Below are 27,429 nucleotides of genomic sequence, written 5' to 3' on the forward strand. Positions count from 1 at the left end.
TCCTTTTTGAATAAATTCCAGGATCTTTTCAAAAATTCCATTATTGGAGAGTTCTTCGAAAATACCTGCAGCAAAATTCTTCTAGAATTTCTCTACGCATTTCTTTCAGGAAGTCTCACAGGAATAACTCGAGGGTTTCCTTCAGTGATAGTTTCAAGGCTTTTATGAGAATACTTTCAAAAATTCTTCCAAGGATCCTCCCGGGAAAACGTCAATTGACATTTCTATAATATTACGCTCTAAAATAAGTATATGCAGTGTATGAGTATATAAAAAAATCATGAAGGGAGATTTTGACAAGGATGCACACTGGGGCAGAACGCAGTTGTGGACAGACAAAACCTCTAGCGTTCTGGATATGCATCCTAGAGATTTGGTGTCTTTAGAGAAGTGTCTTGTAAGAGTTTCGACTAAAACCTGGTAACTCAATAATTGATCTAGATATGTTGCAACTGATCTAGATCATGCACTAGAAATTTTGTCTCTCCATAACTGCGTTCTGCCCCAGTGTGGGAAGTAGGTTCATTCTTAGAGGAATAGAGGTCCAGGACATTCCAAGATTGCCAATAAGCATATACAAACTGGATCATTAATTACTGAAAGAACTCCAGTTGGTCATAGAAGACATTATGTAGACAATTAGAAAAAAAAATCTTCGGACGGGTTTTCATTATGTTCTATTGGAAAACATAGTTTAAGGAAATAAAATTCTGCATTAGTCCTCAAAAGAGTTGGTAATTGTCAAAAGACTTCAGCTATAATTTCTTACGAATGTTTTGTAGATATCACCAAAAAAAAAAAAAAAATTTAGGTCCACAAGAAACAATGCCTAGTAATCCTAAAATCTTAAATCTTCCAGAAATTGTCCACCGCTAACAGTTCCACGTTGATTTGTGTAGAACAGACGAACTTTTTTCAACGTATTGTACTAAATACAACAACGTGACTACTGAAGAGTTAAATACTGCTTTTAGAATGTAATGTTATTATATTCAATTTCAACGTGTTGCGCTTTGTTATAAAAGTAGAATAAAGCTAGTAGGTACAAATTTGCCAAGGCTGCTTGTGCTACGCCCTTGATTATTTAAGCGATGTTCTATTTCTTTTAAATTAACATTTGTTCTTAATCCGTTCCGCATTTATTTATTCAGTATTCTACTTTTCTTTTTCTGTGTTTATTAATGTTCTGGGTAAAAAAAACCAAAAACTATTTGTCATATGTAGTTAACAAGTTAAGAAAAAATAATTTAAAAAAAAACTCTATTTGTCAGTAACTAAATGAAAGATCTTCTTGAATAATGTATAGCACAGTACTGTATCATATGGTTAATCTACGTTAATCTTTTTTCTTTTCAATCCAGCATTTCAACAAAATGACAGCAATCTCAAAATTTAACTAGGATGGTGTAATGACAGTTCTATAACAAAGAATAAACTAATTCCATGTGATTTCAGCTTTTCTGGTATTGAAACAAGAGAAAAAGGAATACTCGTTAACCTAAGTTAAAAATATGGCTTCATTCCGTTCATTACTCGTGCTGCTATCGTCATTTTATCCACATGCTCCCCAGGTCTGGCCCAATATTTTCGCAATCCACGAATATGGTTTCCCCTCTGGATGTGAAAGGAAATGGCCAAATCCGCTTGCTGCTTTTGCGCATCAACCAGAAGTGCAATGCCCTCGGCGAACACAAAGCGCTGGGTACATTCGTCACCTGGCAATTATCATTCAAATTCCATCACGTTCCTAGAGAACACACTTGCGAAACTGATCAAATTTGGGCGAAGAAAAAGTAATAAATAACGAAATTGGTTAGCAATCACGTGCATTAATTAAGTTATTTCCAGTAAGTAAATAATTTCTTCTCTGATGAAATCCCTTTCAAACGCAGATTCTGTCCATTTGCCCGAAAGTGAGAGAGTGTAACAAAAGAAATTACTGTATAGGAATTCCCAACGTGAAATTCCCACCACCCAGGGAAAGAAAACGCCACTTTCGTTCATGGTCCGAGAAATTTGGCCCACGCACGAACAGTCAGTCCGTCAGTCAGCCAACAACGTTTATTGTTTATCAATTACAATAATCCGTAGCAGCGGGCCGGCCAACCACCTGACCAACCACCGCACGGACCGCACCGGGAGACTTGACGAGAGTGGTGTAATGTGAAAGCCAGATTGTTGTAGGTAATATACCTTGCCATGTTGCGCTGAGGTTGTTACTGCTACTCTCACGCGCGTCATCTTCGCCGCTGACCGTGCGTGCGTGGTGGCCAGCGGCATATCGCATATGTGTAGATACAGTAATACCTACTACGGTTCCGCGTTGGGAACGCAATTTTTGGCGCTTTTGAAATTTCAATTTGCAACATCATGGACGATGCGATGACGCCCGCCCGCAGGCTCACAATTCAGTAATGGGTGCAAGAGTGCTAGCACACGGTATGGATTATTTGATGAATTATAATTGTCAAATTGTTAATTGATGAAAATGTTAAGCAACTTTGGTTGATCCGGTTTTAAGTATCGAGACACATATTAATATAACGAACAATTCATCTAATGCTAATGCATCAAATATAGCAACGAAATATTTGGACAATCAAAGTGTTTAAAGGCAAAGAAGATTTTGAAAATGTTTGATACTTCATACACAATAACTAATAATTGTAAAACATATGCTGTGGTCATAGATCAAAGAACTTAAACTCTATTACTCAGTATAAATATATATATTTTTTAGGGGATTATAGAGTCTCAAAAATGTTTGAGGATGTAGAATCGGGTATTCTGAAAACACAAGAAACCCACTTTACGTCCACTGTAGTTCGGTCGAAAACTGCAGATATCTCAACTTCATCGCGAGCACTCGGAATACTCGCCGATCAAGTAAAGGACTGTGGGTTCGAAATTGTAGCGCAGCAGGTGTGTTGGACTGAATCTATTGTGGGAACGTATACAGGTAATCCTTCTACCAGAGCAGCTTTCCAGTGCTTGAAAAATAAAGCGTATTTATCAAACGAAGCAAACTTTGACCGACGGTTTTCAACCCACAGCGGTAGCTATATGCCGCCTTCATTGGCTAACATGCCTCAGAAGCAAGTGGGAGCATGAGCAATCAAACTCAATGGTGTGCCGAGTGCAGACAACAGGAACCAAGGGAGAGATGACTACGTCGGATTGGAGCTAACTCCCATGGTGGGGCAATTTAAGGATGCTATACTGCAACTCAAGAACTATAAGTCAGGTGGAACGATTAGTTGGAAAGGTTGTTGTACGAGCTGAACTCATCAAGATGGACTCAGAAAATTTGACCACCTATCTGCATCGGCTAATAGTCTGGATCGGAGTTGTGGAAGGAAAGGGTGATTTGTCCCATCTACAAGAAAGTTGATTTGGAGTGTTCCTCCTATATTGTGTTTCACCTAGAGTGAATGAGTTTGTGAGAAGTTATCAAGCCGGCTTTGTCAACGACCCGTCGACAACGGACCAGATATTCACTGTGTAGCAAATCCTCAGAAATGTCGCGAATACCAGGCCCCGACCTGTTCATCAACTTCAAGGCGGCATACGACAGTATCGACCGCACAAAGTTTTGGAAAATCATGGACGAGAACGGCTTCTCCTGGAAGCTCACTAGACTGAGGGGCTGTTCATAAACCACGTAGACCAAATTTTGGCCATCTCAGACCCCCCTCCCCCTCGTAGATTTTTGTCCATACAAAAATTTTGAAATTTGTATGGAGCGTAGACTTTGGCTAGACCCCCCCTCCCCCCATGAAGTCCACGTGGTTTATGAATGGCCTCTGATCAAACCGACGATGGACAGTATGAAAAACTGCGAAAGAGTAACAGGCATTCTGTCTAGTTCGTTCGAATCTCGCCGATACTTTGCCAAGGTGATGGACTCTAATGCTTGCTGTTCAAAATCGCTATGGAAGGTGTTATGCGACACCTCCACACGGGGCATGGTCCGACCAACGTGTCTGTTTTGCGAATGTCATGGATATTATTGTAAATTCTGGCTATGACGCGCAATTCAGATCCCATTGAGATGCATTAGCCTCTACCCAGCAGCTCCTATCCTTCTAAACGATACTACCTGCACCTGCAGGGCAGCGAACAACCTTATTGAAGCTCGGGTAACCAACCACAGTGGGAGATTTGGTTGAATGTTGACAGGGAGGCTTTGCTTCTGCCATACAGAATGGGCGGCTCACAAAGCGTCCGATCCCCATGTTCGGTGCAGCTGATCGACGTCCGAGTGTCAGGGAAGGACTCTAAGCTTAACTGTGCATTAATATTCCTCCGAAAAGTAGGGGGTTGGTGTTCGGCACTACGAACCGGCCGTAAAAACCCATTATAACGGAAAATCAGCAACAGAATAATCCGAACCGAGACCAACGGCAATGACCCCAGCGCACAAAAACGACTCGCGATTGGAAATTCTGCACATGGAACTGCCGATTTCTCAACTTCATTGGGAGCACTCACATATTCGTCGATCTACTGAAGGACCTTCTGATTGATGGACGGGAGTTTTCCGACATTATCGACTTTAGGACTTATCGTGGCGCTAACATCGATTCTGGCCACTACCTAGTAATGGTCAAATTGCATCCAAAACTCTTTTGTTTTCTTCTCAAAACTATGGAGGGATTATTAATAAGACTCTGTTTAAAGATGGGCTTTTTGAATTGGAGTTGACTGCGCAGCAGCTTGACTCCATCATTGCGTTTGTGCCCTCGAAGTCGGACATCAGCAAGGATCTCAGGCAGGCTTTGTAAGTCAATGGTGTTGGAAGTTAGGTAGCGTTGAACGCTCGGGTAGCGTCGAACCTTCAGGTACGGGAAGATTGCAGTATTGTTGATGGGTAGAATTGCTGAAGAGATGTCGTAAGTATATTATTATAAAAGAAGAATGTTGAATTGTATATATATATATGTACCTGAATGGAATTAAGAATGTGTCGGTTGCTGATTGAGGTATCAGTCGGCAGCCGTCTAGGTGTCTTGCGTTCTTTTTATTAACACATGGAGCATGCACGGATACGGAGAAGAAACTATTCTCACGATTAGAAGCTTGGTGACGCACGGCTACGAGGCTCCACCATTCATTATTAAGAAACGGTCACCGATGGGGCTAGCCTCACTATGGTCTTCATGGCCATGGTAGACTAGCTCCAACAGGTTATGGGCCCAGGAGCGTTCCACAGCACATATCGACCGGGAGAATAAATTTGCTAGTGATGAGGAATTGGATGAAAGAAAACAACGTTGCACTCGCCGCTAGCACAGTTCCACAGTTCTGGGCAATCCTGAGCAGCGTGATGAGAACATGATCGAAAGGGCTTCCCTGAAGCTCAAGACGTCGCACAATCCGGGACCCGATGGAATTCCATCTGTATTTCTCAAAGCAAAAATCAACTGCCTATTGTTACCATTGCTTCACGTATTTCGACTCTCCGTGACAACTGGCTTATGTACTGCAAATCGTACATCAGCATCGACATCCATAACATCAGCATCCATGCTGGATTCATGCCGGGCCGTTCAACGACCACTAATCTGCTATGCTATCACCGAGAGCATGTCGAAGCGCATTCAAACCGATGCCATTTACACTGACTTGACTGCAGCCTTTGATAAACTGAACCATCGTATTGCTGTAGCTAAGCTCGATCGGCTGGGGATACACGGAACTCTCCTGCAATGGTTTCAATCATACCTCACTGGTCGCCGCCTGTCCGTCGTTATAGGTGATTGTCAGTCCGTTTTGTTTGCCGCCATGTCCGGTATCCCACAGGGCAGCCACTTGGGACCCCTGATTTTTTTTTGATCTATTTTAACGACGTCAACTTGGTGATAAAAGGTCCATGATTATCTTATCTTTTATCTTTTTATCTTTTATTTGGAGCAAGGAAAATCCCGTTTGAGCTGGTCTATCAATTTAGCTCTCTCTCAAATGGGCGCAAAACCTCCTCATCTTTTCGCACCAGCTGAAATTACAAATCCAAATGATGACAAAGATTACTTACGGCTAATATACACTTATATACTCTTAAACTTAAACTTAAATTTATACACCACTTAACAAGCCTACCTATTCCGTACAAATACTTCATTAAACAATCCTTTTATTACTGGACGTGACAAATTAAAATCGAAAACGTGATAGCACTGATTAAACAAACGAGACATATTGGCAATGGGTTCGTTGTGGTCATAATTGGTACGAGAAGTAGGAAGACGAAGAAAACTGTGCGAACGGAGATTACGACGACGAATATCAATATTTAACAAATTCAAGATACTAGGACAATCAATACGAGACTGTAGCACATCAGATACGAAACAAGCCTTAATGACATTACGTCGGTTTTCGAGGATCGGTAGATCGATCAGTAAACACCGATCTTCATAACGAGGAAGATTGAGGGGGTCGTTCCAGTGTAAGTGACGGAGTGCAAAGCGAATGAATCTGCGTTGGATGGATTCTATTTGGTTGACGCTATTTCTATAGTAAGGAGCCCAAACGACAACCGCGGACTCGAGTGTGGAACGGACTAGAGAGCAGTATAAAGCCTTTAGACAGTAAATGTCCGTGAAATGTTTAGCAGCACGAAAGATAAAGCCTAGGCATTTAGACGCTTTGGAAGTTACATACCCTATATGATCTTTGAAATCAAGTTTACTGTCCAGAACAACACCTAAGTCCTTTATCGACGAGACCCTATTTAGCTGTTCTTCGTTTTGTATCAGAGACCTCTTCCTTCCAAACGAAATAACTGAGCATTTTGACGGATTCAAGCACATACGATTTAGAGAGCACCAGGAAGTGAATTTATCTAGCTCGTTCTGTAGAACTGTGGTGTCGCGGTAACAGGTTATTTCAAAATACAGTTTAAAATCGTCAGCATATGATAGTTTTAAACATTTGGGTTCATCGTTTACATCATTCAAATAAAGTAAGAATAAAAAAGGTCCAATGTGGCTACCCTGCGGTACACCAGAAGCGACACGATAAGGAGCAGACGTTGTGTCACCTATTTTGACTGACATAGTTCGACCAACTAAATATAGTGAAGCCAGTCTAAAAGACTGCCATTAATCCCAAGGCGTTTAAGCTTGGCTACCATGATTTGGTGGTTGACTTTATCGAAAGCAGCCGAGAAGTCAGTGTAAATTGCATCGACCTGCTTGTGATCCTCCGTAGATTTCACAATAAATGACGTATAGGCAACTAGGTTTGTGGATGTTGAGCGTTTTTCGATGAATCCATGTTGAGTCTGAGAGACGTAGTTGGCACAATTATGTTTGAGAAACCCCAATACGACGAGTTCGAATAGTTTGGACGTAGCACACAAAGCTGCGATTCCTCGGTAGTTGACAATATTATCCTTTTTGCCTTTCTTATAGACAGGAAACACGAATGATTTATTCCAGTTAGGGAACGTCCATAAATTACGTCACGCAAAAATCGACCATTTTCAACCCCCCCTCCCCCCTATGTCACACTTTTTATATGGGACCTCTGAAATTTTTGTATGAGTCGTCACACTTTGCTGACCCCCCCCTCCCCCCTTAAAGCGTGACGTAATTTATGGACCCCTTGCTTGGGAAAAGGCGAGAAATTATGGAGCGATTGAAAATGACGGCTAATGGTGTCGCAAGAGAAGTGTAACATCGTTTGAGTATAATGGCAGGAATGCCATCAGGCCCGGGATTTGTAGACGTCTTAAGTTGAGCGCAAGCGGATTCGATTGTTGATTCAGTTATGTATGGATGTGGACCGGCAGCTGGACGATGAGGAACTTTCGAAGCAGCATCATTTACTTGATTTGGTGTGAGATCCTCATTCACAAAGACAGCAGCGAATTGTTGACGAAAAAGTTCACAAATGTCTTGAATTGAGTGAGCTTGATTGTTACCTAAGCTCATAGTTGATGGTAGGCCCTTTTCCTTACTTTACTATTACTTTAGAGCTTTTAGTAGAACTTGTTACTTCAGACTCTAGTTTAATTTAAAAATACTTCACTAATACTTCACTTTTGCAAAAGAAAATAAAAAATGAATAACTCTTTTAAAGAAAAACTAGAAAGGACGAGCAAATTCCTTTTAATTCTACTACTGTGCTTATCTTCGGACAGATAGGCCTATTTCGTCTGTGACTTACAGACTTCTTCAGTGTCAAGTGCCTTTTCCTTACGTTGATCGTCAATATTTGATCAGAATTTTTTGGGATTGTTTTTAATATTACCTTGGATTCGACGAAGGTAGGCGTGGTAAAGTTTTTTGTTCAAAATCTTATATCTGTAACTGCATGTATTGTAGTAGGATTTCAAAGAGTTACTGCGGTGTTTAGAATATCTCTTGAGAGCTGATCTTTTACGTGATTTTAACTTTTTCAGAACGTGATTAGACCAAGGAGGATTTATAGGCGCTTTGTTGACAACTTTAGGAGTACATTGATCGATAGCATATTTGACGATAAAGGTGAAGGCGTCAACGGATGTGTCAGTATTTAAATCATGTAACAAGGTAGTCCAATCAATCGAACTAAGGAAACGGTTCATTTTCTCAAAATCCGTTTTCCAAAATTGGTAACGAGTGTTCTCTCTAATAGGGACAAATTCTAATGGAATATGTTTCTTAATGAATATGTGTAGTGGAGGATGGTGCCGGACATGCTTCACTATAGGAGCAGGAGCCTCAGCTACAGAGACATCTGGCAAGAGATCTTGACTGATGTAGCAAAGGTCAAGTAGTCGATGATTGGAGTTTGAAACAGCGTTAAGTTGTACGAGATCTGCAGCGCTATAATCATCCAATAGTTGTTTTTGAACCAAATTCAAGGAAGAACAACTGATGTTCGGGTATAGATAACCTGTACTACTTCGAAGCCATTGGACTGATCGAAAGTTGAAGTCTCCTAAAATTACTATCTTGTCTGTTAAGGACATGCGAGAGGTGATCCAAGATAACGTGTCTGAGCATAAAATGGATGGATCATTAATGCGATCGGGTGGAATGTAGATCACACAAACATACAAGGCATGGCCTTCAGTTTTCAGTTCAACCCATAACTGTTGGATCGGTGCAGTATTAGGTGGATGAAGTAAAATGCATCTTATATTAGAACGGACTGCCAGAAGAACTCCTCCGCCTGAGGTTTTAGTACTTGTGCGCTCGGAACGATCCACTCGAAAAACGGAATATGCGGAGCCAAAAATTTGCTCGGAGAGAGTGTTGTCATTGAGCCAGGTCTCAGTAAAGGTATACACATCATAAGCGGCATCGGAACAAGCGAGTCTGTAGTCACAAAGAGCGGTGTTCATTCCCCCTAGATTCTGATAGTAGCATAGTATACCATCTAGACCAGTGAGGTGCGGATCCGAGACATTGCAGTTTTCGGGCGTTGACCTATTATGCGCTGGGAGATCATTTGGGGAGCTCGGGATGTCGTATTCTGCTAGTAGCGACGTTTGTCTTGAGGTCGATATGTTGGCAATTGGTCCAACACCGTGTGCGTAGATACAGGAGTGGTTTGGGTCTGAAGTGGCGTAGTGTGAGGGATCTGTTTTTTCCATGGTGTCAAAGGTTTCGAACGATAAATAACACGAGGGCCAATTGGTTTGCGACTGTTGGAACGACGATCTAAAAAAGGCGCGATTCCGCCAGAAAGAACAACTTGTTCGATTTGTTTGGGTACATTAATCTTGAAAGATAAAAATGTCAGAGGTCTGGAATCGTCACTCAAGCGCACGAGTTTTTGACAAGCAATCTGATTGGAGTCACAGTTGGCATGATGTGCAATATACCTAACAACATTATCTTCAGTTTCGTGAGGCTGAAAGCGGGTGATATAAAACCAATTGTCTTTTTTTATGGCTATGGTAGCTAATGTTGGGGGAGCAATCGCAAGTGCGGGTGGGCATACTAGGTTATTTTCACCAGAATAACTATGTTTGGAGCTATGATTTGCATCTACACTTAAGAGGAAATTAACGCATACCAGGACCCTAAATATTATCGAACTTGCATGAACCTAAAATCTTTTTCCATAGGGTTTCAGCTTATGGTCCTACCTTTCAGAAAAGCCTTTGTTCAAAATATTCTATCGGTAAAAATTGAAATAAATCAAGTTTGAAGATTTTCTATCAAATGAGGTATATTCAGAGCATAATTTTGTTGATCATCCCGAACTGCAAACAACAAGGCATCGTGCGTGACCTGTCACATACCCGATGGTCTCTTCTTAGTTTTATAAACATTATATTCACTTGTCATTTCTCCGGCATCTGTGTTATATGATCAGCCCAAGGGGGTCTGCCGTGGTTAATTAGCTCATTTTTTTTTATTTTGCGAGCTTCGTGGTCATGCGGTTAGTGGAGTTAAACGTGTAGGTGTCTATGTAGTAAGTCAGGTACTCCCTGACTCTGAAGAAACTTTTTGTGAAACGAAAAATTCCTGACTGGCTTCTATGTGTTGTCTGTTACGATCTCCACACCACCCATCCTCTTTACCCCTACCGCAATATCGCAGCTTTTTCCATCAGACTTTATTTACGTGGTTAGCTTAATTTATGCCATCGTCCTGCTAACAATTGGGTGGAAAACAACTAAGAAGCATTAACGAGGACAGCAATGTGTGTGCGGTGAGGCACACAGTATACCAGAAGACGAGGCACGCTATTTAGCGATGTAAACTTCAATTTTGGACGTCAACTTGTGACGTCATCCTTGAAGTTGCTTTATGAAAATTTAACTGCAACGTCAGAAAATATAGTAAATGATGTGGTCGAAATTTTAATAATTGTAATCCAGTGATTTTGGCCGCAAGCATCTTCAAAGTTGAAGTACTTATTTGGATGCCCACAGTTTTCACTCCGTATTGACAATAATGAAGCACCGGTGCAGCAGAAAAGCCGACGTCAATTCGTTCCATTCCATGTTTAAATCTAAATAAAAAAAAACGATTAATATTGTATGACGCGTTTACTTAAATTTCCGTATATTAGTTATTTATGATATGACATCCCACTCGTAACACATAGTGTGTAACGCGTAATCCGTTACAAACACATGTGAATGAATAGACAATAGTCTATAATTGTCAACTTGAATTTTGTATATGAATTTCAAATGTTGGCTACTGTAAAAACTTTACTTTAAGTGATGTTACACGCGTTACTATATATTACAATGCGTTACCAAGTGATGCCCGCCAGCTTGCTTACAATAAGGTACACTGGATGAAAATGGGATCCTATATTTTCTGACGCTGCAGTGAAATTTTCATAAAGCTACATCATTTTTCGGATTTCTTCAATAGTATTTTTTACATAACTAATCATAATTCAAAATATGAAATTTCTATTGATTTGAAATTTTGACCATAGATTGTCAATACCTCGCAGTTTTCAGTCAAAAATATTGATAATTGCCAAAGTTACAAAATATTGAACTTGACGGATTTTGGGAGGAAAATTCGGCTCGGTTTTTTTTTTTTTTGCTACTGAGTACTTGGAGGTCTCTACAGGTCACTAAAATGATTGTGTAATATATGATCATGGTGCGAAATTGAATCTAGGTGTTACAGACAATATGAATTCCCAATATGGGGTTTTAACTTGCTGTGGTGCTTACATCGCCAAGTAAAATGTTATTTAAAGTTTTTATAAATTGACCAGTTGATTATTATCGAGCCCTGAAGAAGGTCCGATCCGAGGACCGATACGTCGGCGAAGATAAGAAACAATCAACGCTAAAACCAAAGACTGTCTAAGCCGAAATTGTATATCGCCAAGTACTTAACATTGGGATTCTGGAGGAGGTTTTGATAAATGTATCGTATAACTGGCAGTTTGAGTGTTCGACTCTTCGGATGCACTGAATGTTGAATTGTTCGGCTAAGCAGTCATCAAACTCTTTCAACAAATCATTTGGTTAGTTCAACAGACATAGAACGAACAAAGATTTTTTCTATGAAGATGACAAGAAACATTGCCGAAAAGTAAAGAAACGCATACCGGTAACCTAAGAATTATCAAACTTGCATGAACCTAAACTCTTTTTTTTTGGCATTTCACACCGTCTTCTGCCAGACGCTGAACAGATTGAATACCACCATATAACCACCATTTAACAGACAACACATAGAAGCTAGTTAGGAATTTTTCGTTTCACGAAAAGTTTCTTCAGAGTCTTACTCCATGACTTACTGCATATACACCTACACGTTTAACTCCACTAACCGCATGACCACGAAGCTCACAAAATAAAAAAAAAATGAGCTAATTAACCACGGGAGACCCCCTTGGGCTGATCATATAACACAGATGCCGGAGAAATGACAAGTGAATATAATGTTTATAAAACTAAGAAGAGACCATCGGGTATGTGACAGATCACGCACGATGCCTTGTTGTTTGCAGTTCGGGATGATCAACAAAATTATGCTCTGAATATACCTCATTTGATAGAAAATCTTCAAACTTGATTTATTTCAATTTTTACCGATAGAATATTTTGAACAAAGGCTTTTCTGAAAGGTAGGACCATAAGCTGAAACCCTATGGAAAAAGATTTTAGGTTCATGCAAGTTCGATAATATTTAGGTTCCTGGTATGCGTGGGAAACAAACCATCATCGTTTAGCAAAAACTCAAAAGCAGTTTTCTCGCTGAAATCTCAACCAATGTTAATAAAAATTTATCACTGCACTCTGGCCACCATCTGGATAACAGTGAAATAATTTTCATTGGCGGTTTTGTGATTTGAAGGAAGAAAACTGCTTTTGAAAAATTAATGATTGTTGATGACTGAATGATGGTTATTTGAGCCTTAATGTTTTTTCACTTGAACGAGGAGCATTCAGAATTCCAGAAGGAATCTGCGATATGGCGTTACCTGACCTACATCGAGTCGTAGGTTGAGAGATGTTCGACGGTGCAGACGCAGATGGTGTACCGTTGGAGGAATCGATTATTCTGTGCTTCACTGATGGAGAATTCATTGTAGGGATCGTAGTCGTTTGGCAGGCGACGGAGCTTGTAGAGGGTTTAAGTCGACGGGGTTTGGGAATAGTACCCGTGTAAGCTTGAATAGCTTGTTCATTGATGAGCGGAGCGGTGGGCGGTTTTGACGAGGCGATTCCAGCGATAAACGTGCTGGTGGTTGGGGCTTGAGTTGGGGTGGCGGTTTCATGAATTTCGATAGTGCTGGTGATTGGTGGGGCAGCATAGGCGGGAGCGACGGCAATAGCATTTATGGTGCTGGTGGCGATGGAGGCGGTAGCGGTGGTGGCAGTAACGTTGGTACCGGGGTTGGCAGAATTGATGGTGGTGACAGTAACGGTAGATGAGCTATCTGCCGTTGGTTTACCGGGAGCAGAGGCAAATATAGCAGCAGGAGCGCCGACGGTTGTCACTGGCGGTTCAACGGACGAAACGCCTGTATTCGAAATAACGGATGTATCTATCGGAACATCAACTCTCTTTTTCTTCCCTGATCTGCTTTCTGGGTGATTAGGCGATGAAGTGCTGCTAGTTCGATCTCGATTGGCGCCGGATAGTTCGTCAGCGTGACCGATGAAGGAACCGAATACGTTGGTAAACTCGAACTGAAGGTTGTTGGTTGCGTCTTCAAAGTTCCGGGAGGTATTAGTTGGAAAGGCTTGGGATGGTCTGTTACAGCTGCTGGAACGACGTTGCCCTTCGGTGAAGGCACGACAAAGTGAACGAGTGACGTCTATTTGTGCACCGATTAGCCGGAAAATAGATGCAAGCCGAACCAGAATTCAATGCTTGGTTGGCAGATGATTGGTCATGATCGATCAGTGAGTTACGACAAGCCCGACAGAACCATTCAGCGCCGGGAAAATCACGTAGGGCCTTGTGTTGGTTAGCCGAAAGACCGACACATTTCAAGTAAAACGGAACCCACCGGGTCCAAGGTGCTCGGCCTTTAAAAAAGCCATAGTGAACAAATCAAAGTGCAGGTAACGCAGCTGAACCTGAATCACTGTGACACAGCTCAGCATCTTTACTTCTCGTTCTAATCTCAAGAATTGTTTTGATGACTTCAGAACTTTCAACAGTATTTAGTAATGGCTACTGAACTGAGCTTCCAAGATCTTCCTTCGATCATACTGAGTGATTTTGTAGCGTTAGTCTATGGAACTCACAGTGTTAACGGCTGGAGATTCTTAGTTCTACATAAACAGCTTTTTATTTTATACCTATTTCGTCAAATGCTCACTAGGTGGCGGTAGTGAGCAAATTTAAAACAGGAGCAGAAACTATAAGAGCACCATGAGTGTTTGACGCACTACAGACTATTTGAATTAACGGTTAAAAAGATGAAGGATGGGATGTGAGTAGAGACGTTTGTTTGTCTGTTCAGAACCCCAGCATGATTGAACCATGTTAAGTTTCACTGGATCTACATCGTCCAAATGGGGAAGAACATTGAATGAATTATAATTCTGTATGAGAGCTGTTCATTTTCATAAATGTAATTTCTAGCTGAAAGGTTCCAATTAACTTCTAAACACACATGTATAAAAAAGGTATAGAGTGATCTAAGTAATAATTAGAGTTACACCAGTCCAGTAGATAAATTGCGTTTGATAGATGTGCACGGTCTGATAGTTTCACCCACTGGACTGGGGTTGTTGGTGCATTAGACAAACGAGGGTAAACTTACCGGCATAATTTTCTATACGGTTGGCTGCTGCAATTTCTACCAATCAAACTAAGTGTGGTAACCCCTCTGTTGCAGTGTAGTATCACGATGCCAATCACACCGATCTGTGACACAGTATTTCTGTTTTTTGCAATATAGCGACAGCTGACAACACACAGCACTAGTCCTTCTTATCACCAATAACGATGGGCGACCTTATCATCGAACGCGAACCACCTTCACATGGGCATGTACCAAAATGCTCTCGTTTCCTCGTCTTCCTTGTTTGTTCAATGGATATTCTGTTTTATTTATTGCCAAATTTTCCGCACTCAATCGATATCTTGTGTATCACTATGCTGAACAAACGTTCAACGTGGCGTTGTATTCAAAAAACAGCTCCGTACTTCACCCAACGAACGCAACGGTATGACACCGTCAGAAAGTTTCACTTGTTTTCACCTCGACCGAATGACCTTACAAGAGCTCCATATACACTACCCGTCATAAGTACGGACTCACAAAAAGTATTGCAACAATATTGCATCACCCTGACTCACCTCGGTATCTCCAAAACCTGAGGACTTACAAAGATGCTGTCTTCGGCAAAGTTATTCAGGAGCCCAAAAGCAACAACTTTTCTGAAGGCGGCATTTTTGTAACTGATCTGGTTTTAGAGATATCGAGGTGAGTCAGAGTGATGCAACATTGTTGCAATACTTTTTGTGAGTCCGTACTTATGACGGGTAGTGTAGTTTTGCTGATTCGGTTCAATTTGCGTTTTGTTCATCCACCACACTAGACCTAAATCGGAAATAACACCACGCGATGAGGATTGCCGAAGCTCAACGCGAGACGCGAAAAAAAAGTTTCTTGACTTGAACACGCGAACCGCGCACGAGGTTTTTTCTAGGCTCTTCGACTAAGCGTTCTACACTGGGGAACGGCGCTCCAATACTGACCGGCGGTGGTTGGTTGGTAGGTCTGTCCACAAACTTCTATGAGTTTAAGCTGGGATATCTTTCTGAACTAAAAGCTACTGTTGAGTCGACGACGGCGGCGCACCTGAATGAACTGACTGACTGGACGCGGACATTATGCGCATGTATTCGCTGCTCTAGAGAGAGCTTGCTGGATCTTCCGAAATACAGTCAATGTGCCGGGTAGCGTGGCTCAAAATACCACATGTCAAAAAGTTCGATGGGCCCCCTTCTCATTTCGTTCTATATGACGCCACGATGCTCTGGCCAAATTTTCAGCTAAATCCGTTAACATTAGGGCGGTGCTAAACTCATTTGAAGTTTGTATGGTAGTTTATATGGGAAAACATCGTTTTTAGCATATTTCTCATGAGGGACACTATTTTTACTTAAAACACATAACCGATTATATAGAACTATAGTCTTAAATGTGCCGAAAAACTTTGTCGAAGACAACAAAGTCATCCGAAGCTTGTAAGAAAAGATATTACATGCAGACCATCTGGTGGTGCTTAACATTTAACATGTAAAGGAATAACAATAGCAATAAAATCTCATTGGATCGGCTCGTACTGTCTAACCTATATCTTTTTTCGCAAGTTGCTGATTATATTGCGGTCTTCGGCAAAGTTTTTCGGCACATCCCAGGCTATATTTCTATAGGATCGATTACGTGTTTTAAGAAAAATTAGAGCCCCTCAGAAGAAAATTGCAAAAAACGATGTTTTCCCATATAAACTCCCATACAAACTTCAAATGCGTTTAGCACCGCCCTAATGTTAACGGATTTAGCTGAAAATTTGGCCAGAGCATCGTGGCGTCATATAGAACGAAATGAGAAGGGGGCCCATCGAACTTTTTGACATGTGGTTTTGCCATACAAGCTTGAGCCACCCTAGTGCCGGGGCATACTTAATGGCATGTGGCGTGTGTTTTTGTCTGCCGGCCGCCGACTACTATACAGGAGGGTGAGAGTGTATTGAGTCCATCACACGGCTAATAGCTAAAGCGTCGTCGTCGTCGGTGTGGTCGGCCGTCGGCGTGCGTCCACGTTGCGATAATTTCAATTAAGCCATATCGCGAAACAGAAGCGCAAAACCTTGTAATCTGTTTGGTGGATGAAATGGAAAGAAAACATGGCTTAAAATACCGAGGGTTGAGACTTGGAGATTTAGATACGAATGGGTCTGTTCTAAAGATTTATGTCGAGTCATATTCTGGGGTCACTTCAAAATACTTTTTGCAAATATAACATTACCCTAGCTGAAACGAATAACTAACTACACCCAACTACACCATATCAAAGTCTAGCACTATACCAAACAACGTATCGGCCTGTTATCGTGGAATTGGAAGTAACTCATTTTTATTAGGTATTATTATTATTATAGAGTTTTGGCACTTCTCAGTGAAAATTGCTGGAAACTTTCACCTACCCCGGGCAATCGGAATGCCAAAGGGGATTGGGCTCTGTGGATCTCATTGGCCGGTTTGCTTATATCCTAATGAGTCTGCTTCGGATGTACTGTCAGTTGTGATGATTCATGAACCGCCTGACAATGCTGCAGGTTCCAAGAATCACCGCTTTCAGGATGCTGTTCAGGTCCTTCTTCAATTCCAGCTCGTCTAGGGACCTTGGGAGAGATTTAGGGACAACTCCGGTTGCCCAGAGGAAAACCGGAACCATACGGATGTCTTCCAGGTGTCACATCTGCCCCAACTCCTCCACTAGGTCGTGGTGGTACTTGGTTATCTTGCCGGAGAACGTTGATTGGACATTATGGTCTAACGGTACAGCGATATCGATGAGGATTACCCGCTTCATCCTTTTGTTGGGTCGGTTGGCACGAATGAGGACGTCCGTAATGATCTCGCGATTCCAGTGCAGCTTTATGCAACTATTTTCCAGAACCGGGTCCGGCTGGTACTTGTAGTAGGGTACAAATCTGTCGACAAGTTGTGCTTTAAAGCAAACTGTTGGTGCACAATCCTGGCAACTTGGTTGTGACGACCGAGGTAGGCAGATCCAGCTAACCCTGAACAGCCTGCAACGTCATGCTCGATCGTTTCCCCTACTGAATTGCACTTCCTGCAACGGTCCTCCATGTCTTCGTGCAATATGTACCGCCGATAGTTCTTCGTCGCAACCCGGTCCTGGGTGGCTACCATAAAACCTTCTGTTTCCGAGAAGAGGTCACCCCGCACCAGCCACACGTTCGATGCCACCTTATTGATGTGCTCGAGCTCCAGTTGATGGAGGTGCGTCCCATGCAACGCCTTCTGCTACCACGCTACGATCATCTCGTCAACGGTCTTGATGTCGCAGTTCAGCTCCTGCGCCAGATGTAGGGCGCTGTAACCATGGGCAGCTTCACATACAGTGCGATACATTTCATGACGGTTCTGGCTTTCGATGAAATATGCCAGAAACTGCTGGATCTGGGATACCCATTAGTATGGGACACGCTTGTATGGAAAAAATAAATCCTCGCTTCAGTCGACTTTTTTGGTTCCATTTAGGTCCCATATGAACTGTACAAAATTTCAGTGCAATCAGTGAAACTATAATTTAGCGCAAGCGGCTCAAAGTTTCCATAGGATTTACTATGGGAAAAGTTACACTTTCAAACAAAAAATCACAGAGGTCGCCCATTGTCTCCTTAATTCAAATCGATCAATGCTTCTTGTAGAAAAATCATTTATGAAACTTTCCTTCGAAGACCGCAAAACGATTGGATGCTTTTGGAAAAAGTTATTGATTTATTACCGATTAGTGATCCAACGAACGGCTTTTTGTTTTGTTTTATCAGCAGCACTGCTGCTGTCGTTGCTGCATGGGGTGGCGGGAGGCATCACCACCCCCAGCAACAGCAGTAGCCAAGGCAGCAGCTACAGTGCTGCTAATAAAACAAAACAAAAAGCCGTTCGTTAGATCACTTATCGGTAATAAATCAATAACTTTTGCCACAAGCTTCCAATCGATTTGCGGTCTTCGAAGGAAAGTTTCATAAATGATTTTTCTACAAGAAGCATTGATCGATTTGAAATAAGGAGACAAGGGGCGACCTCTGGGGTTTTTTAACTGAAAGTGTAACTTTTCCCATAGTAAATCCTATGAAAACTTTGAACCGCTTGCGCTAAATTATAGTTTCACCGATTGCGCTGAAATTTTGCACAGTTCATATGGGACCTAAATGTAATCAAAAAAGTCGACTGGAGCGAGAATTTGATGTTTGTCCCATACTAATACCCATACTTACCTTACCGGTCAGACTAAGGCCTGAATGTCCTCTGCAGTACGTCTCCAGTCTACTCGGTCCATGGCTATGTGTCTCCAGTTCCGCACTCTGCGTAGGGACCGTAGATCGTCCTCCATTTGATCGATCCATCTAGCTCGCTGCGCATCACGTCTGCTTGTGCGGTCGGATGACTCTCGAAAACAAATTTAAGTCGGGTTGCTATCCGATCGATTGTATCATATGCCGATTTAAAATCGATGACAAATGATGTGTGGGCACGTTGTATTCGCGGCATTTCTGCAACACATGGCGGATGGCGAACATCTGGTCCGTTGTAGCGCGTTCACCCATGAACCCAGCCAGATATTGCCTCCACGAACTTTCTTGCAATTGGTGATAGACGGCGGTATAAAATTTTAGGGAGTATCTCTTGGAGTATCTTGAAGGCAGCTGGGAGACACATTGTGCCTGGATATTGGTGATGCCTCTTCCTCCTACTGCGCGTGGCAGGGTGACTCTCTTGATAGACGACTTCGGATGGCGCATGCGGTGCTTGGTGAACGCCACTCGTACTGCTCGTTCTAACGCCTCGAGGTCAGTCTTGGTCCACCTTACCACCCCAAAGCTATAGATAAACAGGGGTGTGCCCCTGTGTTGATCGCCCTCACCTTGTTGTCGGCTGACAGAAAGCTCCTCAGAACACGGTTGGCACGATGCAAGAACTTATGCTGCAGTTGCTTCTTGATCGCCGTGTGGCGAATACCTCTAAGTTGCAGCTTTGCCTTCAACCATACTACGAATCTCCTCCGAAGAATGGACAATTCCAAACTCCATCCGGATGTCGTTGCTGAACACCGTCACAAGCTGCAACAGTTGATGCAGCCTCTGTACTGATTCCGCAAACAGCTTCAGATCGTAAATAAAGAAGGTGTGGATTATTCTTGTACTCTTCCCCCACTTTTCATTTGGTAGCCATATTTGCATTGGTTGAGTGCTCTGCTGAGGGGGTTTACTAAAGGTATCGCCTTGAAATATCCCTCTCCTGATGCTGAGAGTTCTGGACCGCTACACAGCTGTTCCGTTGGTAATTTGTAGGAACGTGCTTCACATTCCTTTCACGTTTTGCATCAGCCTGATGACGTTCCCGTCTATCTTGTACAACTGCAGTACCTTAAAAAGGTACGAATGCAGTACTGAATCGTACGCCTTGTTGTAGTCGATGTACCGGAATGGCCAAAATGTTTGGGATAGGCAACTTTTGTTCTTTTACAAAAAAATTCAACATGCTATATCTTTTCATAGAGTATATCAAAAATTCTCAAATTTTGACTGTTTATCAACCTGTTATATGTGCATCACTGGTACAAACTTGGGCTCGATTGAATAATCTTTCGCAAAGTTAGAACCGTTCGGGTAGAACACTATTTTTTAGACAACTCATTTTTGAGCTGTCATATCTCGGAAACCAGTGAACCGAATTTAATAAAATTTTGAACGTACACTAACAATATACAAATGCTTCACAAACTTTTAAAACATAGATACTTTTTGAACGTTGAAAAAAGTTATCATGGAGGATTGACACTTTTTGGGTTTTTCTCGAAAAAATGTATTTTTTTTGCGTCAATGTCAATAAATTTTAGTGTTGATGTCCAAAGATTTTCCACTTCTGTTCTCAAGTTATCTTTAATCAGATATATTAGAGCCTATTTAGGTTAAAGGTAGAACACATTTAGTAATTTTTGTGTGGTATTGTAAATTTCACTTATCTTCCTCTATATGGGTAATAATTTCAACCCGGTATAACTGTAATTCGTCGTGTGAAAATATTACATTTTATAACATTGTATTAAGTATCAATATATTGTTGATAAACGTTAAAAAATTCATTTAATTCGGTTCACTGGTTTCCGAGATATGACAGCTCAAAAATGAGTTGTCTGAAAAATAGTGTTTTACCCGAACGGTTCTAACTTTGCGAAAAATTATTCAATCGAGCCCAATTTTGTACCAATCATGCACATATAACAGGTTGATAAACAGTCAAAATTTGAGATTTTTTGATGCACTCTATGAAAAGTTACAGCATGTTGATTTTTTTTGTGGGAGAAAAGAAGTTGCCTATCCCAAACATTTTGGCCACCTCCTGTACGCCATGCTCAGGTTCCTCTGCTTTTCGGTGACTTGACTCACAATAACTGCATCTATGATGACCTGATCTTCGCAGCCTTGCGTGTTTTTGCGACACCCGTTTTGATCATCACGTTGTTGACATTGCAGTGGGCCTGTATCCTCCTCGCTATTACCGAGAACAGCACTTTGTACAGACTAGAAAGGCAGCCTCACGTATATTCTGGGCGGTAACTACGACCGCGGCCATGTCTTCAACTCCACTGTCGCTCCTCTTCTGCTAACCACATCCCATCATCGCGGTGCTGGCCAGGGTTCTCCCATAGATTGACCCAGAACTGTGGGACGTCGCCAATCTCCGGAAGGCCTTGTCCATAATCAGGTTTGTCGTTTCGGATGCAGTTGTAGAATTCCCTTTCGTTAATGTTGAACCTCCGGTTTTGTTCTTTTCGCTTCGAATATTCTCCATAACGCCGCAATCGTTTCGCAAGAGCACTCAACCGCTGTACATTAGCGTGGTTCAAAAATCGTTTTTGCTCCACACAGCTTGTTCGATTCGTTGCCAGATTCTATGCCTTCTCCTGAAATTTGATCTCATTTGGTTGAAAATTGAGACTGCACAACCCGAATAAAAAATACAGTAGAAAAACCGAACGTTGTATTGTAACAGTACTATTTAGAACCATATTTTTACAATAGACACCACTGTAAAAATAAAAATACAAAAACAATAAGATGTAATGTAGACACCATACCGTGAATTGTAGATAAGATTTTTACAATATATTATACAGGTTGTTAAGTATCGTAACAATATTAAAAAAAAAGTTTTCTCCATATATCTAGATTGAGTTCAAGTAAGGGCGAAAGTAACATGATCGATTTCTCTTCATCGACCCTCTCTTCTTCAAGTTAAACTGACAAAATGCAAGTTTGATTAAACTGGTCATAAAACGCTAGGTTGGGATGCGAAATTGCGTCCAACCGTAAAAAAAAATGATCAAACTTGCATCTTGAAGAAGAGAGAGTCGATGAAGAGAAATCGATCATGTTACTTTCACCTTTATTTAAACTCAATCTAGATATAATTTTTTGCAAAACCATACATTTTATTGTTAATGAATTATTCTTAATACTGATACGTGGGTTTAAATATACCGTACATTGTATGGTAGATTAATGGTTTCAAACAATAAAATGTACCGTAAATAAATTGTTTTTAATTGTAATTTCATTACTGGTTATACATTTAATCAAATGGTTTTGGAATGGTTCTCTTTTGTTATGTTGTATTGTTTTACATTACATAAACCATATAAGGTTATATTATTTTGTTATTTTTCTCCTGTTAATGGCATCTTTCTAGATTTATTAGAATGCGCTTTGAGAATTCTCCAGAGCGTTTTGGATAACCCTTCATATATAGGATCGCCCACGTCCAAGTCTGAGTTGTCTCTGATAGTATTAACAGTTGAAGCTTAAGCTCCCATGCCCCACCAGCCAGATAACCGGGTTTTGCAAACTAAGCATTATTTGTGGCACCACTTTGAGCGGCATGATGGAACTATGCCGAGCGCGCTTAGTGTTATTAGACCACTAATGTAGTTGCATGAAGTGGGTGACGAGGTACATAAGTATCATTACAACGTGCTTAACCGATATTGCAATATTGAGGCACCAGTTTGACTGAAGTTTGAAATGCATGACAACTCATGAGAAAACTGTCAAGTTCGATTCAAATATAAATTAGGTTAAAAAGCGAACCTGCAGACGAACTTAAATATATTAGAAGTCATTTCAGTGTTCAGTCCAGTCCATATGTTAAAGATGGCTCTACGTCAAAGATAAAGTTTGTCAATCCGATTTGATTCGATTGTGGCCGAAGGCAAGTTTACATGAGGGAAGAAGAGAAAACTCCCCTTAATGCAAATACAGAAAGAATAGTGTTGAAATGAACTCATCCACTGAATTACGGTAAAATGCACGGAAAATAATATTTCGGAAAAGTGAATGGTTCAAACGTAAGAAAAACAGTATAATATATTGTTACATAAAAATCGATTGTAAATGTATAGTAGCTACAATGTGCAAACCATTTCATTACAATACACTTTATTGTAGCTGTTACACTGTATGGTGCAGGAATGGTTTTCACCAAACACCCTATGGTCAGTTTTTATCCGGGAAGCCCTTCAAAGTTTGTATGGGAATTACTATCGCCCGTAGTATTTTCCCAAGTGTCCTAGAGGGTTAGTTGACCCATGGTACTCCTAGGCTACTCTAGCAGCTACAACTTTGCCGAAGACCGCATTCAAAACGGACGCCTCATTAATTACCGATTATTATCCATAATCGAAATCTTTGCTCATAATGATTTAACCATTCGAAGGGCATCACTGCATTTTGCAGTGGAACATAGTAGCCAAGATTTCGGTGTGCTATCTCTGGCGCCATATGCAGCAATGTTACCTGCTGGGAAGCTGGAGGATCACTGTTAACCCTGTAATACCCAACCCCGCCTTTAGACGGGGTATAGTTTGAGCATTTTTGTAATTTTTGTTTCGTGGAAAACCAAAATTTTTATATTTTTGGCTGATATTTAGGACTGTTTTGTATATCTCAAAATAGTTTTTGGTGTACTTTAAAGAGTATTTACATTTTTTAAAAATCATTGAAAAATTGATGTTTTAGTCACCTTCTAGAAGTCATTGTTTATTTTGTATTGAATCGCTACAAATAACATATTTTTAATTTTTCCCAAATCATTCTATCTTAGTTTTATAGTTTAAGGGAATCGAATACACTCTAAAATAATTTTCCTTAAAATTACACGGAAAATAAAATTTTCTATGAAAAAAATTTAAAATAAAAATAATTTAACAATAATCATAAAATCTCAAAATGTTTTCATCTCAAAAAATCCGTACCCCAAATAGGCTTCCAGGAAAAATATAAAACTGTGGGGATGTTCAAAAATAAAAATTAGAAAAATCGAAAACTGAAATTCACGAAATCGAGAATGAAGAAGAATCATCTTCTAAAACATGTTTAAATCGATTTTAGATGACGAAAAATGATATTTAGATCAAAATCAAAAATTTGGGTATTAGAGGGTTAAAGTTTGTCCAGTTGGATACAAATCGGTAACTAATCAATGAGGCGTCCGATTTGAATGCGGTCTTCGGCAAAGTTGTAGCTGATAGAGTAGCCTACGAGTATTGAGAGTCAACTAATCCTCTAGGGCACTTGAGGAAATGTTACGGTCGAATGAATGAAATACATTATTTGCCTATAGTAATTCCCATACAAACTTTAAAAGGGCTTGTGCAGTCCCAATTTTCAACCAAATGAGCTCAAATTTTGGGAGAGCAAAAATGATTTTTTGAACCACGCTACTGTACATTGTGTTAAAAGCGATGGAGGTAATTCAGTTACAATTTTGAGCTGTGTACTTTTTAGCACACTTTCCTACGGACGATACTGCTGCTTAATGCTTCCTTCTTGTACTTCCCTTGACTACCCAACAAACATTTTAGCTGGATAAGAGTTGAACAAGCAACTCTTAGGCAGACTTCAGCTTAAGAAACTGTTGTTTCTGTTTCTTGGGTAATAGAAGGATATCATCGGCGTATACTAGTACAAAGGCCTCTTGAGGCAGGAAAACATCGCTCACGGCCATCAGGAATAAGGTAACGGCGAGCTCAGATCCCTGTGGCACAATTTTCGAACGATGATTTTTAACTAGAACTTGAAAGGTGCCATTGTTCAGAAAGTTCTTTGCAAAGGCTAATATGTAGCCGGAAATACCCCAACTAACAGGCTTTTGGAGGACTGCAGGAGGCCAATACTTGTTGTAGGCTTTTACTAGATCCATCCATTTCTACATGCCTGTCGTTTCTGAATAAGCCGTCCAAGATTTGTCCTATTGCATCCAAATACGTTCCTGTCCTGAAACCGGACCAAAAGGTGCTGTTTTTCCAAGATCAATTTTCGGATTTAACTGCAATATAATTTAGCTTAAAAATGGCCATCCGTTCCACAATCATTGTTCGATAAAAAAACACTGGACCAAGTATCGCCAATAATTGAGTCCCTGAGGAAGATCCTAAATGCGACCAAAACGTCGGATGAGATTGAATGACTGTATGTATTTGAATTTTGTCAAGTTTCCAGTCATTTTGAAGCTAAGTACTTCCAAGAAGTTGATTACCATTCGCTCCGTTATCTTGGATAGGCAACTGGGAAGGGCGATTGGCCAATGGCTACTCAATGCTCATTGATAACGAAAAAGCTTTCGACCATCTCTATCACGAAAATATGTGGGTAGCCCCCAGGAACAAGGGTGTCCCTGAGAAAATCATCGACCTCATTGAAGCGCAGTACAGAGCATTTTCGTGCAGAGTACTGCACAACGGTGTCTTGTCTGATCCCATCCGGGTCCTTGCTGGAGTGTGGCAAGGGTGTACACTGTACACTATTTTCATCGTAATCGACGAGATCCTGGTAGGTGCGATTGATCGTGAACCAAATCGTGGATTGCTGTGGCAGCCCATTACCATTGAGTACCTTAATTACTTCGAACTGGCTGATGACGTTGCTCTCCTAGCTCAACGGCGCTCTGATATGCAGATTTTGCTTACTGATTTTGCCGATCGCTCCTCGGTGGCAGGTCTTACCATCAACGTCAACAAGACCAAATCGTTGGATGTAAACACGATCAACCCTTCCAGCTTTACGGTGGCTGGGCCAGCAGTGGAAAATGTTGAAAGCTTCCAATATCTTGGTACTCAAATGGCGGCCGATGGTGGCTCCAAGGAGGCGAGGGCTGCTACGAGTTTTAAAATATATGGAAAACAATCAGATTCGTCAACACACCAAAATTCGAATTGTCAACTCAAACGTGAAATCTATGCTGCTGTACGCCGGTAAAACCTGGCGTGTATCAGTGGATAACACTCAACGGCTACAGGTCTTTCTCAATAGATGCCTTCGGTATTTAATTTGTCGCTGGTGGCCTCACAATTGGTTGGATCTCCAATGTCATCAAAAGACGATAGCGACAGGAATTCAGGATTGAAAGTGGAGGTGGGTCGGCCGTGCTCTACGCAGGGGCGGAAACGAAATCTGCAAGCAAGCGTTAGATTGGAACCCAGCAGGACATCGCCGCAGATGCTGGCCCAGGGGCTAACGGCACCGCAGCCTCCACAAATAAAAAAAAACGAAGTTAGATAAAAATTTGACCTAGCCATAGGTCAAGGTGATGGCGGGAAACCGCCCAGGATGGAAATCTTTCAAATCTGCCCTCTGCATCACCATGGGTGCCCAGGACTGAAAGTAAGTAGGTATCGATTGTAGGGCAGAGGAGGAAGCGAGGACATGCTTAACGATTAACTCTACCAAGAAGAAGTACATGGATGCAGATAGAGACAGATGCAGGCGTAGTGATGATTGTGCTGAGGTAGTGATTTATAGGGATGTTCTTGAAGTTGTTGAAGAATTTGTTTTCAGTCAGTTTAGAGTTGAATAAAAAGCTGTGTTGAACTGTAAAATAATAAACAAAAAATATAGGCCGATGGTGATCAGGCTTTATTTTGGTCATTATGATCAATCGATAGTCCACGGCAATCGAGTATTGACATACAGCATCAATGATCATTATGACACTGTTTAGCTTTCATCGTAACTCAAATTATTCCCACTTAGAAAAGAAAATTCACTCTCGATTCAAAAACAAATTACAAGGTAATTTTCTTCAATAACCACTACACGTCAAAGCTAGTCATCGCATTCCGGCTGAATGAATAATTAGGCGATCTTATAACCAACCCACCCAAGCACGTGTGTCTAAGCGCATCCACTGAGAGGCCATCATAACAACTTATGATGATCGATGGAGTGATGGTGGCGTCCAAATCCAAAATTGAGATGAATGAAATTAAGACAAAATAATCTCCAACAGTGTCCGCCATCACATGTAGGTATGTGCTAGCCAAAGCCGACTTACGTTGCGTTTTGCGCGCGGCTAAACCGATTTGAACCGAAAAGAGGAGGTTATTGATCCAGATGCTTCACCATGCGGCAGCAATGGAACTGTGACCGTTCCGCCAATTGTCCATTGGAGTGATTTTTATCGTTTTGGTACCTCTGCGCTGCTGCATTTGTTATCATTTTTATTTTGTGTTCGCGAAGCTCAGGTGGTACTCGATACATGTTATATATCCCATAAGAAGATGGTTGTTACGATTGACCTCACTCGTCAAGTGTTGTTGTGTTTTCGTTTCCATTCGATATGAAGCAGCTTGGTCGGGGTCATTTTATATGTAGGTCACTTGAACGCAATATGATCAAACAAGAATGCAGAGTCATGGTATAAAACAAAACAAGAGTATTATTTTAGT

General features: G+C 41.2%; 1 protein-coding gene across 1 annotated transcript in view; it reads right to left on the reverse strand.

The window, feature by feature from the left end:
* LOC109417672 (protein quick-to-court) overlaps positions 1-15,172 on the reverse strand; it is a 147,634-nt gene extending 132,462 nt beyond the window's left edge. Inside the window, exon 1 of the mRNA XM_029853464.2 lies at positions 14,704-15,172. The gene's annotated coding sequence lies outside the window, so the exon portion shown is untranslated. The remainder of the gene's footprint in view (positions 1-14,703) is intronic.
* Between the last annotated feature and the right edge of the window lie 12,257 nt (positions 15,173-27,429).

This window comes from Aedes albopictus, chromosome 2 (assembly GCF_035046485.1).
Source record: "Aedes albopictus strain Foshan chromosome 2, AalbF5, whole genome shotgun sequence".
Lineage (NCBI taxonomy): Eukaryota > Metazoa > Arthropoda > Insecta > Diptera > Culicidae > Aedes > Aedes albopictus.